At 49.0% G+C, this 19,300-nt stretch overlaps 1 protein-coding gene across 3 annotated transcripts in view; it reads right to left on the bottom strand.

Annotated features, from left to right (window-relative positions):
* RNF157 (ring finger protein 157) overlaps positions 1-19,300 on the bottom strand; it is a 77,631-nt gene that overhangs the window by 41,116 nt on the left and 17,215 nt on the right. The gene's annotated exons all lie outside the window — the stretch shown is intronic.

Here is a 19,300-nt window from a genome sequence, read left to right as displayed (position 1 = left end):
CTGTAGAGGCAGGGCTTTATGGAAAACCCACCAAATATCTCAAGATTGCAGATGAGTGCAAGATGAGACTTGGCTGCATTCTCACACCCCTGACAGATTCCCCAGCAGAGCTCTGTACAGCTGCCGACACAGGGGATACAATGCCGCGCTCTGTACCTGTGCCCCATCCGATGATGGAACATCCTCCACCACCCATCACTGGGTGGAACCAAATCAACATGCCCCAAACTCTATCAAGGGCACTGGCGTTGGAGCTGGTCAAGCAGGCCTGATCCTGCCTGCAGCTGTGCAGTGTTTGTTCTCAGTGACTCCCTGGGAGCAGAGAGCCCTCTGCACCTCATTGGACTGGGGCCTTTGCTCTATACCTCCTTATTTGAGAGGAACATGCCAAAGCCCAAGGTAGCAGAACGTGGCTCTAGGGTTTCGAGGTCTAATCCAGTCCAGGCAGGTCAAGATGAAGCCACATCCTGTGTTGGCCACACCATAGGCTGTTGCTCAGGATTGGGCCCCTGCTCCCCAACTATCCAGCTTTGCATCATACACACAGACCCTATGGATGAACGTCAGTGTGCGTCACCACAGCACCGTCTGCAGTCCAGCTCCCAACATGCTTGATGCCAGAGAAAGGAGGAGAGCACCCAGGACCCACACCTCTGCATAGGCCATGGATTCTTCTGCAAGATTTTAATCCCCAACAGCCTTGCCCAAGTGGCCAGAGTGCTATCAGCTAACCTCTGGGAGCATGGTGGGGGAGAGGGAAGGGACTGCCTAATGGCTTGAGGGTCTTGGGAACACAAGCATCCAGCATCCACTCCCAGAGCCCTCTCAGAGAGGTACTGAGTACTTCTCCCTCAGCATCTCCCAGGATCAGGATTTCTGCACCTCTGAGGACCAAGCTCTTAGCACATTTCCTGGTAGCACACCACAGCCTCTGGTCTGTTGGAGACCATCAAGCGTCTGCAGCAGAGCAGCTGAGACTGCATGCTCCCTGTGGATACCAAGATGCAGGTCAGGCCCCACAAAGGCAAGACCTCTCTCTCCAAAATCACCTGCTGCAGGAGAGCCCCCTCACACCCTTTCACAGCGGTCCAGCTGGCAGCAGCATCCAGCCTCCCTGCTCCCCAAGGCTATGTTGGCTTGGACAGATCAGGCTAGGCTTTCCCCATGCTCACAATAGCTGGATGTCACGTGTGCAGACCCCGGGCCTGTGTCCCACGTGCCGGTCTACAGGGTCTTGGCCTCTTCTCCACAGCCCCTCACAGTAGCTTGATGTAATGGGAGAGGGTGTGCAGCTTGGGTAGGGACTTTGAGCAAAGCAACTGAATGCATTTCATTCCCCGTTGTCTTTACAAACCAGTCCAGTCAGCATGGAAGAAGGGACAGTCATCAAGGCAGCTACAGCCTCGCTGTGCAGAACAGAGCTCAGAACACCTTCAAGACGGGAAGAGAAGAGAACCTGGCATCCATTACTGATCGCCCTGCCCTTGCATACTCCCAGAAACAGGCAAGAGGATCAGTGCTGTTGGTCTGAAGGCATTAAAAGCTCCAGCATCAGCAGGAGCAGATTTACACTGACGTACCCAAGATCGGGCTCCAGGCTAAGCTAAGCTATCTCCACCACCTGTGATAGGAAAGGCTGCCAATCCCTGGTCACGGCACCTGTGGGCACCAGATAATGGCCTATCTGTCTTTGGCTTGATTGGGAAATGTCTCACTGCCAGCCAGGCTATTGTGGGTCTCGGTAATAACTCTAAGCAGACATGACGCTGAGGCTCTATTCGGTTGTTTGCAACACTCTGGGGTAGGAGGGAGAGGATAACCCTTTGGGCTGAAATTTCTCAGGCTTGTTTTTTTTGCCTAAGGGGCAAAAAGGAGGACTGGGTAAAATCCCATCCAGTGATGTACCCAAGAGGGGGAGAGGGGTGTTAATTATTTAGGCTTCAGCAAATATTTCCAGTGTGCTCCGGAGACTCTGAATGGGATCATTTTTGAAAACCATCCTCAAGGAGAGAGACAGCTGATGCCCCTTAGCAGCAACACCCAATAAGAGCAGCACCTTAACAGAAAACGTTTGTGTTATATAATCAGATGACATGCCGAATAGCAGTCCATAGGTCTGTATGTGTGTGTTGTGTCTCATCAAGAATGAAGACGGGCATCTTTGCATTGATTTTCCCCAGCCAGAAATAGTGCTGGTTGGCTTCAGAGTGAACTACGTCTCGATCCCAAAGCATCTGAAATCTAAAGTTATCCCAAAATAGGCAGGGCCACATTCTCATCTCAGCCAGGCTGTAGTAAGCTGCAGTTTTGCCATCGATTCCAGCTGAACCAAGGATTGGCCCCGACTTCGCTGACTGGACTGACATCTCCGTACCTACAATACACCCACATTGCACGGCAACTGGTGGTTCTTGCCTTGGGGCCATCCCAATAACCCAACAGCCTTTCCCGGGCCTTACCAGCTCCCATTCCCTAGTAAGGTAGTAACCTTATGGCAGGGCTGTTATCCTGACAAATGACAATGGCAAGCTCTGTCCCAGGTGCAGCACAGCTGGGGTTGTAGCTGCTGTGAAAACTGTTAAAGCTGAGGCTTTGCAAGCCAGCCACAGCCAGCCCAGTTGGGTGTGAACTCCCATGGAGGAGGCTGGTTTTTGCATTCGATTTCTAGTTCCTTTGACAGGGGGATGGAGAAAACCTGCCGGCATTATCTTTGCAATCTTGGCTCCTTGCTCCAGACTCCTTGCTGGAGTTTAATGTGTCCAGCACACTAATGGTGGGTATTTTTAGACTGCTGATGCAGCAGAAAAACACTGATGGATGAGGATCGGGGGGGTGGTGCTTATTCTCTGCCTGGCTGCTAGGGAATGAATACAGATTTGCCTATTTAACCAGCTGCGCCCCTGAGACAGATGGGATTATGGCTTTTGGGAGGGAGGGCGAAGAGAGGAAGAAATGGCATCTCCATTCCCCGTGCTGGGAGGTGGTGACAAAGTGCTCTCCCACCTCGAAGAGACGTTTCAATCAGGAGGGTGAGGGGAGGCGAGACAAGCAGGGAGTGTGGCAGCCCTTGCTCACAGGGAATCAGTGCTGGAGGGAGAAGGAGGAAGGGGATAAGACAGATGCTGCAAGGGGCTCCAAGGTGACCTTGAGCAAAAAGATGCTGCAGTCCTTGGTGGGCTGCCCCAGTGTCACGTTAGGGACACAGTACAGAGATCGCAGCAAAGGGGGACAGATCTGCCAGGTCTGAGGCTCTCAGGAGGCAACAGCATTACCGGATATTGAATCCAACTCAGGGATGCTTGAGCCTTTGCTGCAGACCTGGGGGCAGCTGTGCAAGGAGACCTGTCTGCTGTGTGATGCTGGAGCAGGGGACACTGTTCCTCTGCTCTCCTGTGAGGACACCACCTCCTCATGCCCCCAGGCTGCCCCAGCTCATGGGTTCCAACTGTCCTTCTTATGCCACAGGCAGCTGCAGAGGAAACTATGTCTTCTAGCGTGCTCCCTTCATTCCCATGCCCTCCCTAGTGCAGGCCTGCTGCAGAGGGGTATAATCAGAAAGAGCACTAGGGGAAAAGCAGTGGGAACTTCATCTGCCTGGCACCCTGAAAGGACAATCTGAAAGCAACCAGGTATCATATGGAGGAGCAAATCAAGGCCTTGCACTTGGCAGGGGCATCTGTCATTCCCCAGCTCCATGGTGCCCCTCTGCGTGATGCAGCTGTGACAGCCCAATCTCATTTCCCGGGACCTTGCTGGCTGGGTGTTCATGCTGTGAATTCTTCCAATTTCTCTCCAGCAAGCAGCAGGTTCCAATATAAATCAGGACCAAAAACAGTGGTAAAATGCTGGCCGGAGGTACAAGCAGATCCATCAGAGACAGCTTCTGTAGGGGTTTGTCAGGCCATAGCCAGGGGCTGCGGGTCTATTTAAATTCTTAGAAAAATAGCTATCTATTGTAGCTGAATTGGAAACAGTAGCACAACTAGGAGGGTAAGCTGGGGGAGTGCAAAACCAGTTCCCACTATCCTGTTACTCCTCTGATTTGGAAAGTAAATGTAGTATAAAGCAGGAGTAACTCCACTGCAAACCTGGTTTAATTGCCAACAGAACCCGCTTCTTGGCTTCTCCAAAGGGTTTCTCTCTCAAAGTTGATCTCTTCCACCCACACACCTCCTTTCCCTGTTGTGCGTACACTGCAGTTGTGTCTGGCTTCTTTTCTGTCGCCAAGACAATAGCATTGCACATACGGCCTTGACAATGCTCCGTCTGTTCTGAGGATAAGGCTGGGTGAAGGCAAACAAGACAGCGTGTTCACAAAAACACCCTGCCTCTTCCCTGCCCCATTAACACTACCCATTCGGCTCCCATTGACCACTCTGCCGCTACGTGGTAGCATCCCAGGTGTGTTCAGCAGACATGCTCATGAGGCAAAGCCAGTGGTTATCAACCCTATTCGAGTCAGAGAGATCACAACTGGGCAGAATGTTTCTAACACGCTGGATTCCTATTTGAAATCTCAGGGCTTATCTTGTGAATCACTGGGTTAAGCATCTGCTGTGACTGTATGGTCCAGTTTGTGCCCTATTTGGGACACACGTGTTTGAGAAGAGTTAATGCTCCTAGATTGAGCTGTATTATTTGTATGACTAACCGCAGGAAGCCTCAAGGAGGGCAAGTTACTGGACACACCTTCCCAAGAGTGCCTCCAATGGTCAGCTATTGCCCATTCAGATGGGGAAAGCTGCAGATGAACTCTGGGGGAGATCTCTCAATGGCAAAGTATCTACTTCTCAGGGCAAGTCAAAGCCGAGCCCCCAATTCCTATTTGTATTTTCACAAATCTTCTGGTTGGAAAACTCTTAAAACAAGCATGGATCCTTTCTCCCCTGGTTAGGGACACCAATGCAAAGCGCTGGGGCCTGATCTCAGAGGCAAAACTCCCCCAGACCTGTGAGATCCAGAACCTGAAAGCTTTTTCTTTGCCCGGATACACTCTCCCCTGGGAATGTTTGCAGTGACAGGAATGGAAAGGCCAGAGCATGATCTTCAAACAACAGGGTCAATATTCCTAGGTCTTGAGAAAGAGCCAGGCTCATAGGTCACTCTCTCCCGGACAACGCGGAAACAGCCTCCTTATTTTACATGTTTTGGTGCCACCAAGTGGTGAAATTGCCTTGCTACCACAGAGCAGCCGCAAGTTGGACTTGGCCTGGACACCCTGTATGACAGCAACAATGACCAAACCCTTGAAGTCACTGGAGCAGACCCAGTTGCTGGTGTGGGCCAGCACAATGCCAGCTGAAGTCAATGCAGGTGCTCCTGCCCTCCAGGTCTGCAACCAGAGGGCTCTCCTCTGCAGGCAAGCCCAGGGGAAGGAGGATTTCTAGCACAGAACTGGACTGAAGCACTGCTGTGCCAAGGAGGGCACTAGAAAGAACATCAGGCCAACATGGCTAAGTCTGCTGGGACCACGGGCTGCTGTTAACTCAGCAACAGGAAGCCAGGCTTGCTTTGCACTCCTAAAATAAGCCCATTACTGCTTCCCAGAGTGGGCCTTTTCAACACCGACAGCTGGGTGTTCAGAATCAAAGCTACCCCTGCTGCATCTAATAGCCTCAATGTGGCCTCAAACCCTCCTTCATTTTAATCCATCAAAGGCATGTGTTAGTCAAAATGGCAGACTCTCAGGTACGGGCATCTCCCGTTACCTGCTTCCATACCAAAAACTCAAAGGCCCACCCCAAGCTTGCCTGGTTAAGGCATGCCAGCTTCCATACAAATGGTCCACAAAGAAATAATATAGCCAGGGTCACATCCAGCCACCCTCAGTTCCTGAGCCTCAATGGCAAGGTTCCCATTTACAGCTGTGTCAATTGGGGTTGGCTGCTGGCATGAGTTCAGAGGCAGGACGTGGACCCACAAGGAGATGTCCGAATTGCTTTGCTAACACAGCCCCTGCAGCTTGCATGTCGTGGCTCCGAAGTGCTGATTTTTGGTTTCACCTAAAAGCAGTCCTCACTCAACCCTACAGTGCATGGAAGGTACAGTGCATGGAATAAGAGACTCTACTCTCATGCAGTTTACATAATGCCAGCCTCCATACCGCTCACTCCCAGCTCCTGCCACACTTCCAAAAAATTTACACCACTATCACTTCACTGTTCTCAGTGGAGCTGCTCCTGATTTGCATCCTTGTAACAAAGAACAGAACCCAGGCCTTTATTCCACTGAACTAAGTTTAGACAACTATGCCTAGAGACAGGAGGCTGTGGAGAGTGTATTAGAATTAAGGTCCACCATGCTTCGTCTGTTGGGTCAGTAAATGATTTGCTTCTCCGTGCCCTTGTAAGCTGGATGCCTGTTCCATTTGGCTGATCAGAGGGAAATGTAGATTTCAAATCTAGTTTGAAGTGATTAAGCATCAACGGCCCCGGCGCTGACTATAGCAGACAGCCCGTTAGCCAATCTGGCTGCACAGTTCCAAGCCAGTGACAATGTCCATAAAACTTATTAATTTTTGTCACATCCCAGACATCTCCAAATGGCAGTCTTTCTCTTCCCCACACATGCAGCCCTGAGGATGGAAAATAAAAAAGCTGCTGAGACATTAACTTCTAGCTAATGGGCTTTTTAATGAGTCATGAGAAATAAATGGAAACCCGGTAGAATTGCTAATTTCATGTGGAACAAAATGGCATGCGAGGGGGAAGTCCGTGCCCCTTGACTGCTGCTCCCCACGTCTCAGCTATTAATATCAAAGTCTCTGGGCACCCTAGATGGTAAAAGGGCTCCACAGTTCATTTGACAAGGTAACTGGACAGCTGTTCAGTCCTCCAACTGCTCTGCTTCCATGAACCCCCCCCCAGAGCTGTGACAAATCTACAGTGACCTGAAAAACACCATGTTCTCCATGTGACTCGTCCAGTGACGAGTGTCCAAGTCAATGGAAACCATTTAAACCAGCATTAGAGGAAGTGCTGTTTATAGCAGCCAAGCCCAGGACTAGGAAGCAAGAAAGCGTGGGGTCTTCTTTACAGCAAGAATTAGCTGGAGCTGGATTAATGATATGCCCCACTTGGTGAGTGAACTATGGGGATATTACCAGTACTTCAGCTCACAGCATCCAAACTAGCTATGCAGCTTCACCCCCAGCCCTTACCCCTGCTGTGTAATGCAGCCCTGCAGCTGCACTGATCCTGGCAGCTCTTCTCAGCACAGATCCTCAAAGCAGTGGCTTCTGGGAGGAGCCAGGTGAGAAGGTGCTTAGTTTTTGTAAGTCCCCAGGTACTGGTGCTGTTTCTGAGGCCTTCCCTCAATACAGAGGCTAAGATGAAGGCCCAGCTCTCACTCCACTCAGCAAGGCTTTGGAAAGGCTAAACAGTAAAGGCGATGCAGGGGAAAGCCTTCTGGCAGTACTTAGGGAGCACCAGTGAGTCGCACCAACGCACACTTACTCCTGCAACATCTGGGCAGGCCCTGTCCATCTCAAAGGTGGTGTTGAGCCACTTGAGTTCAGAGTATGACCAAGAGGCAGCAGTGGCTACAAAACTCTCCGTGTACCCATTTGCCAAGTTTACTATGACACAGGGGTGCCACACCAAGAAGGTGGCAGTAGCCCTCTCTAGATAGGTCCCCACTGCAAATGTCTACATGACTGTAGTAAATGGAGCTCTACTTTACCTACCTCAGGCAACCTGGACTTCAGCACAAGGCATACAAGCCTACTGGTGTGACACCACTAACCCTGGTACACACCAGTCTGACTGCAGAGCAAGGCCAAATCTTGGTCCCAGTGAATTTCAAACGGTCATTTTTCTACTGACTTTGAATGGATCACTATTTGGCCCTGGCCCTGAAGTCCTGAACTCAAAAGAGAATAGCATCCTGGCCTGTGAAAGAGTAGACAGAGGCAAGGTCTGACTGTGATTTACACCAGCTTTACAGCCATGTAACCTCTCCGATAACAGAGTCACTCCCAACACCACCACAAGTCTAAAGAAGAGCAGAATCGTGTAGAGAACAGAAAGCAGCCTGTCCTCTGTAGTACAATATATTTTGCTGCATCCACCATTTAGCCAAGTCATATTATGGGCAAAAACTAAAAGATACAGAACTGGTTGGGGAAGTAGGGGGGAAAAGGCACCTTACAGCTTATGATAAAGCAGGCTGAAAACCAGACTGTTGGTTCCCCAGGAAACTCTCAACATTTTTTTTCATCCTGAGCTGGAACATAAAAGTGAAAAAAAAACCCTCCTGAATCACTGGGTTCTGTTGACTAAGTACTGAATGAAACAGAACACGCATTATTGTTTCAATGGTACTGAAACCACCCTGAAGTGGAAGAAAAGTAGAGAAGAAAAATTATTCTGAATCCCTAAGTCTTCAACAATGTTGAAACAATATTCAAATATTGCATAGCAGAATAAATATTTTTATAGCAAAATCCAATCACAATGGATCCAAATACAGTAAAAATTAAATGTTTTTACCTCCCTGAAACAAAAGCAAGACAATCCAAAGCCACTAGATTATCTTTCTTTTCCTACTGAAAAATCATCACTGAAATAAATGCAACTCTGGGCAATGGTTCAAATTTGACAAAATGTCATAGCTCAACCAGAAATGGTTCTTACCCCTTTGTCACCTAATGATTCTTCTGATAAACATTTTCCAAAAAATTTACTTATGACACAAGTTAACATCTTGGGTGGAGCCAAATACTACACCTGCCCACTACAGGGTGGAACCCAACGTGGAAAGTTATGGGAAATTCTCATAGAAAAATATGATTTAAAAAAAATTATTTCTGTTTTTGGTCAAATTTCTCATAAAAAAAATCATCAAAATATCACAACTTTCCCCAAATGGAAGCTTTCTGGAATGAAAAAAGTTTTTTTATTTTTTATTTTAGTTGAAAACTCAGTTTTCATTGGGGGAAAAAGTGTTTCTAGGAAAGATCGTTAACTAACCCTATATAAAATGATGTGCTGTGTTTTCCAGGCCCTGTACGGTTGTTAAATAGTAAAGATTCTCCTTCAACTCCTGTGCTAAGGCCTTGTGTTTCTGCAGCACTGGGGTGCCCAATGACAACCTGCATGGCAGTAACAGGGAATTTCTAGAGCATCAAGGATTTGTAACAGAACAATACTCTTGAAAGGAAAAAAAAAATCTCTGCTTTGCATTTTCCTTTATTTAAGGAGATCAATCCTTTTGCTCGCAAGTGCATGGTGGGTAACCGTCCGAAGAAAAGATTGGCTCGACCTTTATCCACCCTTGGCAGGAGCTCCCTATAAATTGACCTTTATCTCAATCGGTTTGGTGACATGGTTTTGGTGCAGTAATTACTCAGCACATTAAAACAACAACAAACCGAAAACCAACTATTAAGCTGTGGCTTTCAAATCAGAAATTGAAAATTCAGCCCTAGGCAAAGCTGTCTGCAACTGTCAGAGGGACAGGGAAGCTGTGAGAAGATCCGCTCCAGCTTCGCCTACATAGGGAAGTGAGTGTGAAACAGATGAAGGTGCGAGACTGAAGCGTGAGGGCTGTGCTGCAGTAACTTCCCACGTGGACACATTGACCCTTTCCTGAGCGCTTGTGTGGTTCTTCTTCATTCACTTCCAAAGGGGAGAGAAAGCCTCAGGCAGCTCCCCCAGGGCTGAGGGGTCCCACGCTGGCTTCTCGTGACACACAACAAGTGATAGGACAGGGAGTGAGTGTATGTGCCTGGACGGCGGAGGTGACTGCGGATGTACATGTGGTTTCAAAGCCTTCGTGAAGAGTCCTTGAGGAAACCTTCTCCTGTCCTGGTTTAACGTAGGCATTGGAGTGAAACCAGCCCCACTGCAGCATGATTAGGGGCTCAAAAGCAAATCCTCCAGCAACTCTGCTTGTGTGTTTTTCTTCCCTGCTTGCACCCCTTATACCCTTGGAAGATAAGACTTTGTATACAGTTACGGCTGCCCTACCAGCTCCAGATGGTTACTCAGATGAAGGAGCTCACCCATGACACCTTCTCTTGGGGCTCTCTCTGTCCATCACAGACCGGTGTGATTAGCTGTAGAAACTGGCTCAGATCCCAGTGCTCAATTGGCAGAAGTACCCAAGGGCTCCACTACTGCATAGCTGGGTTTGATGCATGGGGTGGGAGAGGGTGGGTGAGCGGTACTCTTCAGGGCACTGTAGAAGCATTACAGACATATCCTCCCACCTCCAAGTCCTCCATCTCACTGTCAGTGTTGAGCACACATGCATGGCCAGGTTCCCTTCCTCCTTCCTGCCTCTGCATACCCTGCACCAGGTTAGGCTTCCTCAGAGACAGGCCAAGGCTGCACCATTTTGAATCTATGTTCACATTTGAAGCTCCCACACAGAACTCATGGGTATTCTAATCTTGAGTGCTTGTCCAGCACAGGTTTATTCAACCCCTGGCCTGAAGGCCAGATCTGGCCCATGGACCCATGTAATCCAGCCCACGGGGCTCTACCCGTGTCAAAAATGTGACGCTGGGGAACCAGTGGGACTGAATTGTCACCCTCTGCTGTCATATTTCCAGGCCTGTGGGGAGCCCTGCAGCCTGGGTAGCATGGGCCTGTGCACTTAATCAGATGTGCAGGGCAGCACGAGGCCAATCCAGGTGTGTGGGCTCGAATTTGGCATGTGAGGCCAGGCTGAGGCAGTATGGGACCTGATCAGCATATGCAGGACCAGAGCGGGCGATGCAGGACCTGACTGGGGCATGCAGGGCTGGGCAGAGGCAGTGCGGGGCCCAATCCAGTCCACAGGGACAAAAGAGTGAGCACCACTGGTCTAACACATCACTGAAAGGGAGGCCAGATCTGCAATGTGGGTCTGGACTTGCATTCTGCAACCTTGAAGGCTAGAAATGCACATTCCCTCCCCACCAGAATGAAAATGGAGATTTTCATGGATTTCCCTACTCCAACGGCTGGAGCGCTAAGAAAAGCAACAAACGGCAAAACTCACCAGGCAAATCATGACTGTTGGCAACACCACATGTAAGGCAGGGGCTTCCTAGGTTGCTGAGTCCAGCCCCCCCTCCATACACAGTCTTCACCATACCGACATAGGAGAAAAGTTCTTTCCTGGCTCCAAGTATAACTCTGAGCAGAAGAGCAGGACCCTGCAGCCAGAAGCCAGCATTACAGCTAAGCACTAATACACTGCAGTAGTAAATCTAGTTCTGACTGCCTCGGTCTCCTCTTCCAGGCTGCATTTATCAGGCACCATAGCCTGCCGACTGGGCAAGGAACTGGAAATTGGTATTGATTTCTGGGCCCTGCATCAAGTATGCAGTGACAGCTCATATAGAGTTAAAGTGGGTATGTCAAAAAGCAAAAGGAATGGGTTACATTCATCCCTAGCTGGGCAGGCATTGAGGACTGGGCTATTATGCATTGCAGTACAATAGCGATGCACATAGCGATGTGATACATGGGTACTTCTAGCCTCTATTGACTTTAGTAGGGATTGAGAGCACCCATCTTGCATGTTTTGGCCCTAGGTTCCCTGGGTCATCTAGGTTACAGCTTCTAAAATGGCTTATGGGACTGGGTCCAGACTGTTTGAAGGACAGACGTGAGCACAAACAGCATCTCAAACGTATGTTCAAACTCCATTCAGCCAGTAGAAGTCTGTTACCATCAGGAACCACTGATGAGCCAGTATCTGCCCTCCACCTCCCCACCCCAAACCTCAGCCTTACCTCTGCTAGTAAGAGCATGGCCAACCACAGACATCTCCTGAGCTACCAAACATGCTCTCTTCAGCAGGAGTCTACATCTAACAGGCTTAACAGAGGAGCCCTGCATCCATCCTACTTCCAGACCCAGCATGAAGATACCGGTTAATGCAGGGGTGGGCAGAATGCGGCTCAGGGGCCAGATGCAGCCCACCAGGCCATTCTATCTGGCCCGTGGGGCCCCTAAAAAATTTAGAAAATGAATATTTATCTGCCCCTGGCTGCCTGTCATGCAGCCCTCGATGGCTTGCCAAAACTCAGTAAGCGGCCCTCCACCCAAAATAATTGCTCGCCCGTGGGTTAATGGCTGCTATGTGGGTGCCCATGTGGTCCCCTCATCCTGTAGTACCTGAGAGCCTCAAAATCATCCCTTTCTCTGGCTTCATGTAATATTCCTGCCTACACCCCACTGGTGCCAGTGGCCACTGCCCCTTGTCCCTTCAAACAAGCATCTCTGCGCTTTCTTCCATAGCTTTCCACCCTTGGCAGGAGCTCCCTATAAACACCCCCAAAGCCACTCCACTGTCAAAGCCCTCATTAAAACTCCCCTTTGCTAGGATTCCTAAACAAAAAAAGTTAGGTCAATGTGTGCAGAGACTCCAGACCATGACCCTGACTAACCTCATCTCACACAGGCCTTGTAGTCCCCACACTTGTCCATCTGTATCCCTTGGTCTCCTCTAGTCATAGATGTGGACTGTATATTCTTGGGTCAAGGACTGTCCTTTAATTGTCTGTGGGCACCTCTACCGTGATGGGGTCCTAGGCCATGGGTAGGTGTTGTAGGAGCTATGGTTATATAAGCAAGACCACAATTTCACTTCACAACCTCCTAGAGAGGTAACAAGCATTATTTCCATTTCACAAAGGTGGTACTGAAGGACCAGGGATATTAAATGACATGCCTGAAGTCTGTGGTCCAAGCAGGTATCAAATGCGGTCAAATGTCTAATCCCAATCCAGAGCCCCATCCATGAATATTGTGCCTCACACCTGCTGTATCCTCAGTCAATAGGCAGGGGAGGAGCATCTCCAGAGGTGGTTCTGGATGAGTGATATCACGCATGGAAAATCGTGTGAACAGCCAAGGCTAAGAGGAACGTTTGAGCCAAGTTCTCTCCAATGAGTGCTAGATAAGATCCCCCAGAAGCCTAACCCAAGATGTGTGGCACACTGGTACCAGAAACAGTGGGTGGTCGCTCTATTCAGAGTGGGACTGACAGCTGCTTACTCCACAATTGTCTGATTTGCAAGTGGAAAAGCAACCTGCGAGATCTCCTTCCATCTCCCTGGATTCACAGGCAGGGAGGCAAGATGCGCTGATAATAAATCACTAATATCCCTAGGTAGGAAGCCTGGGCACTGCGAGGGGGTTACAAAGTGCCACGCTGAGCAGAATCTCCTGCATGCCACTGTGAGGACGAAGCCCGTCTGCTCGGTGTGTGAAGAGCTGTTGAGAAAGGCCGAGGCATCCGAAAGCCTCGGGCGCTGCGGAGACAAACGGCAGCGAGGCGGCGGCACAGCAAGCAACATGCCGATGAACGACACAAAGTGGGCTTTTTTGTAGGCGAGTGAGCAATTATCTGGCTCGAATTTCCTGCTGGCAAGAACTGCACGATTAGCAAGTAAATAAACAGCGGGCAGTTACGGACACAAATGGAAAAGCAAAGCCTGGCTGACTGCAGTGTCCCCAATGCACCTTTGAGGTGTAAAGCAAGGTCTGCCTTCTCTGAGCAGGGAGGGATGTTTCCAGTCTATTCGCTTCCCTTCCTCTGGCCCAGGCAAGTCAGGGCCTGTCACTGGGCCACTGCTGCGGGTCACGATGGCAGAGCACAGCACGAGAAGGAACAAGGAAGGGGAGAAAACAAAGGACAAAGATTCTGCCAGGAAACGGAGCAATGGATGGCTGCCAGGATGTCTTTGGCCACTCTCTTGCCTTAGACCCAAGATGTTAATTGGGCAACATCCCCCAAGGGAATGCACAGAATAGAGAAAGCTGTGATGAAGGGTTAAAAATCTCCGCTTGGTAGAGCTGAACCTAAGCCACAAAATTCAGGCAGGAGCATGAAATATCAATGACAAAGGGATATTCAATCAGCCCCTAGCTAGAGATAGCACCAGCCAAGCTCAGAGCTCCTGGGAAGGTCAGATACATTCAGAGCCACGCTTAGGACTGGGCCTATCTTGGCGAGTTTTGATATCCCTCTTTCCTGGGCCTCCGGGGTGAAGCTCCCCGAAATGAAGGGCTAGTGCTATAGAGAGGCTAGTACTATGTCAAGCCGCAACAAATGTCAGAAGTACTCGCCATACGGGAAATGGCTAGCAGCGAGTCCTGGAACAAAAAAGGGAAGCGTTAGAGGGCGAGCTGCTTGTCGGTGCCCCTTTGCACCTACAGCTGGAATTTCCTTAGCTTTTGCAAAATAAATTGGCCTCTCACAAGGGGGCTTTTCAGAGGGACGCCCTCCCCTTTCTCTCTCCCTTAACAAAAGGGCTTTAGAGAGACCAATTTCACTCACGCTTTTGACCATGTTTTAACATTATTTTTGGCAGGTCAATGAAATGCTCGCAAAATCTTTGGTGATTTTTTTGTGCGGGTAAAAATAGGCCAGTGGCTAATTTGGCAGTGAAATGCAAGAAATGTGTTCTGAATGGTTTTTAGTTTCCTGGTAAATGTTAACAGCTTGTTTCCATTAGCCCTCCACTTCCTGTCTCACGCTTCCTGTCTGCCTCCTGACGTTTCTTGTTCGGGTCTGTCCTCGCGAAGACCGGCAAGACCTCTTCTGTTGACCTCGGCTCCCTACCACCCTCCAGGCTGCTGACAAGACTGAAAAAGCGGGACGTACATGACCTCCCTCCTTTAGGGCTGCAGCGTGGCGTGGCTGTTAGAGTAGGAACATGGGGTCCTGACCCTGCCAGTGACTTGCTGGAGGGCTGATTGTGTCCCTAATTTCCTCACCTGTCAAATGGGAATGATGCTTATTTGCCTCCTAGGCAGTGCATGGGAGGCTTTTACTGCACTGAAGTACTTTGAGATCCCTCCAAGGGCAACCCCTAGGAGATCTTCCAGCCACAAATCAGAGGTGACGTATCAGCTTCATGACTGGGCTCTGCAAGGGCCCAAGGTGAAGTGGAGACATACTTAAGTGAGGTACCCTGTTAAGTAAACTTCCTAAGACGCACAGTAAATTCTCTTATACTGAGTTTCCACGCTGCCATGGCTGACCTGTTACCATCCCCAAAGCAAGCTAGGTTAAGGCTGGCTCATACAGCCCTAGCACTACACTAACCTTCAGTGTCCACTGCACAGACAGACCTAAACTGGGGTCACTTATGTGCCAAGGAGAAGCATTTCACAGAAGGGGCGAATCCCAGTAGCCTCCGCCTTCCATTCATTTCTTTCCACTGCATTTGCTATCTCAAGTGGAAGCTCAGGGCCCTTACAGCTGCTCAGCACATACAGCTCTGTGCATCCTTCCACAAATCAACCACGTTACCCTTAAGAAGGCTGTTGAACCCAGCATGGAAAGGTTTAATCGGGCTCCTCACGCCTGTTGTGCATAAAGATTAGACAAACTGAACTTCAATATGCTTGGCAGGGGAAAGATGCTAAACCCAGAGGTTTAACGAATGAGCTACAACACTGCCGCTCAGCACATCTGTGATGCTTCACCTTGGGGCCAGTGAGCTTGGGAGAAGGGAGCCCAAAACCCATCACATTGGATGCTTAGTGGGAAAAAAAAGGGTGTGTAATCTAGAGCCATCCGTCTGCTCCTACGTCGCCTGATGCAGCTGCAGGATGGTGCCAAGGCCACCTTCCCAATCCCCTTCAGGAGCAAGCAGAGCTCAAGCAAGCTGCTGGCAAGGGCATGCCTCTGAATTCAATGGAAGAGATGAGGGATGGCAGCAGGAAGTCCATGTAGCTTCCTAGCATCTCCTACCCCAATACCTGGGCCAAAAGTCATCTTAATGACACCACTGGCTTGAATGGCTTCATCTGGTTGACAGTGTGAAGGGAGGAGTGGCCTCGTGAACGTACCCACTGAGGAGGCCTTCCATCAGCCTTGGCGTCTTCCTCACCTTTGCCTTGGAAGGCACTTACAGGGCCACCGTGAAAAGTGGTGCAATGAGTGGGTGCATAAGGCAGGGTGGCTGTTTGGTGGAGTGGGTTTCTGAAAGAATTCCACCTATATTCACACATGGTTTTAAACACAACTAGGTTCCTTCCTTTTAAAAATCAATTAGTCTCCATTGACATCCCACCAAGAGGTTCTCCGCCTCCTCCTTCCCCCATTAGGTCAGGCCAGCAGCCGCCTTCCTGCCTGTCCCTCATAGACCAGGGCCGGCAAGGGGAGCACTGCCCACAATTCATGTCTCACGAGTCCTGGGGGGGTTGTGACAGCATCTGACATTTAACGCTGAGCTGAGCTGCCTGGCAATGCGGCAAGCTCCGGCTTGGGAGAGGATCACAGGCACTTCACGGCTGTTCTTTAAATAAATAAATCCCAACACAGAGACCTGAAGGAAAGGAGGAGGTAGCGGGGGAAGAAAAAGAGCAAAAGCCTGTCTAGAATAATCTGCATCAAGTTGCCAGGCTTCTTTGCAAGCCTCCTTTCCTCTCCCGATATGAAGGAACTGTTTATCCTGTCAATAGAGGAGTTCATGACAGAAGCAGACAGAGACGGCTTAACCCCTTGGCTTCTACTGGCTCGGGCCTCCATGCCAAGTCCAGGCTGCCCAGAAGGTCAGGCTTTGGTGTAGGGTACATCTGCCCAGCCTTGCTGGGACACCTTATATACATGGATTTCTTCCATCAACAGTCACCAGGTCCCAGGCAGTCTGAAGGGGGACACCAAAGACAGCAGCACCCCAAGTCTCAACTCTTCTGGGTATGTTCGACTGTAAAACGGTGGCAGCAGGAGGGGGCTTCAGTGGCAATCTAGAGAATACTGCAGGGCACACAGCATCCTAAAGAATTAAAAAAAACCCATATAGCTCCTTTTGGCTACTAAAGACTTCATGGCCAAAGGAATTCAGCTCCCCCTGCCTTCAGGATCCTGTTCGAAACCACCGCCCCTGGTTTCAAAACTCTTCACAGGACCAACTCCATCTTCACTAGGATGCAGTGCTGCTGTCATGCCCGTGAGCATTGCAAAATAGCGCTGCTGGCTGTGTTTCAGCAATTAGGATCTGAGGCACGGGGTTCATTAAGGCCTGGATAAGACATTTAGGCTGGAGACACTTAAACACCTTAAAAACATACACACCCCTACTTGAATGCCCACAACCCCACTAGAAAGATGGGGCCAAGTCCACATCCTAGTCAAGAGGCCAAACCACTAAGCCATCACTGCACTCCCCTGTCTCTGTATTTCTGCCTACCACCCTCTGTTTAGTTGGCATTGGCTGCCTCTATCTAGTCTACTCATGCTTCATGCAGAAGTCTTCTTCTCTGAATCTCCTTCCTATCTCTCTACTCCAAATCTTATCTCTGAGCCTACTGCTGTAGCTCAGAGGCTATAACCATATTTACTTTGCAGAAGGTTTTGGGGGGAATAATCTGTACAACAACAGTGCTATGGAGAATAACCATCACCGATGTGCAGAGCAAGAAGGGACTTCAGGAGACCACTTAGTGCATCTTTCTCTACTTCCAAGCAGCACTACCTACTCCTGAGAGCCCATCTAAGGGCAAGACACAGGTCAAAATGAAATTCTCAGCCCCACAAAAGGAAGCTCAGGCCTGATTGCAGGCCTTCATGGCTAACAAAAAGAGGCCAAATGGAAAAGGATACCCCAGGTCTAAACACCCCCTGAACCTTGGCAAAATTGAATGGAGAGCAGAGCTCTGCAGCTCGAGACCAGCGTTAATTAAGAATAAGCCATGTAATTTTGTTTGTAATGCTGTATTCATTCTTTCTGCTGTTTTCAAGCTGTTTGTTTCCCTTCCCTGCTGGTGTAGACAATACGAAGCCAAGGCCCCCGGTACAAAGAATCACGCCCGGTGGGCAGTTTATAGGGTTTTACTGCAAATCAGGAGGAGGATTCCTTGAGCTCATGGCTAGAGCAGGAGGGTAGTGAAGGGACTCCTACTGATTTTAATAAGCAGCAAAAGCTTCCTTCTCCCTCACTGCTGCACTGCATTGGAATTCAGTGGCAATTCAGATAGATACAGCAAGATATTGGAGAGGTGTTATCACACCAGTTTGTAGAAATCCACAGCAAAAAGCCCGGTATTTATATTCCACTATTTTTTTTAAAAAGAGAAGTAGAAGAGCTTCAATGAAAACGTACCATCTCCATGCAAACAAACTCAGATACATGGCAAATGTTGTTTAGCTCAAGCTGCAAGAGCTGTGCAAGTATTAAACAGCTGTTTCTCTCTAAATATCAAGAGTTTTAGCACCTTTTAAATACATTACAAGCCAAAAATGAAATCCTCCCAAGCCATCAGCAAGCAGTATATGCAGCTCCAAGGTCATGAATCTGTCAGGTGCAAAAAATGCATGCAAGGGATGGAGGAAGCAAAAAAAATCTTAAAGGTAAAGTTCTAGATTTCATTGTCATGCATCGAACTCAGCCCTCCCTGCCCCTGCAAAAGGGAGCAAGACAAACTTGATGGCTTTATAAACTACATGCTCATTCGTTCACTTCCACAGAGCCTGCTGGGGGACTGATGAACAGAAGGCAAAGAGTCCTTCAGCCCCTGGGCTATTATTAAGAATAACTCCTGACATGAGGGAATACTGCAAACAGCTGTAGATGATTCTAGCAAAAGTAGGCGCTCTCCTTTTTATTACTGTCTCACAATATAAAAACCTTTTGCCATAAATCACCCAGTTGCAGATCTATCAACAATTTAAGAAGTAATACTATATGGGAAAGCAGAGAACAAGCTGCTTTAACCAGGGGGAAGGATGATTTCATGGATTATGGACCAAAACAGGTCACATGAGATCAGGGATCTGTTTCTGGCCCTGCCACAGAACATCCTAGAGACCTTCAACAAGTTGTTTGTACCCACCTATAAAATGGGGATAATATCTCCTTTCTCCTACCCTCCATCTCTTCAATATTTAGGGTCAAAGGGTTAACTTTCAAGGCCTTTGGGACAGGGACAGGGACAGTGAGTCTATGTCTAATGCCGCAGGGCCCCCATCTCAGTTGCTTCTGGTCAACAGGGCCATTATATCATGTACAGGAATAGCACTAGAAAGAGTTTTAAAAGGATTTAATTTAAGACAGATCTTGACCATCTGACTGCAGGAGAGAATGGAGAATACAGCTGCCATCGCGTACACGAGGAAGCAAGGCCTTTCCAAGAAGATGAATGGCAAGCTCTGTGATCTATATCACTTAATGCTAATTCCTCTGAATAGAAAAATTCTACCAGACAGTGAAAAGGCCAGAGCTACGAGACAGATGAGAGTGCTGGCCAATGAAGAAGCAGTAGGTTTCCAGGATGAGGATGTTGAGATGGATTTGCGGAGTCAGCAGAAAAGGTCACGAGAGAGACGGGGAGCTTCAGGAAGTGGCAACCGT

The sequence above is a fragment of the Crocodylus siamensis genome, chromosome 8 (genome assembly GCF_052110815.1).
Source record: "Crocodylus siamensis isolate JL-2025a chromosome 8, ASM5211081v1, whole genome shotgun sequence".
Taxonomy (NCBI): domain Eukaryota; kingdom Metazoa; phylum Chordata; order Crocodylia; family Crocodylidae; genus Crocodylus; species Crocodylus siamensis.
Note: the sequence above shows the minus strand (reverse complement) of the source record. Positions and strands in the feature narration are given on the sequence as shown.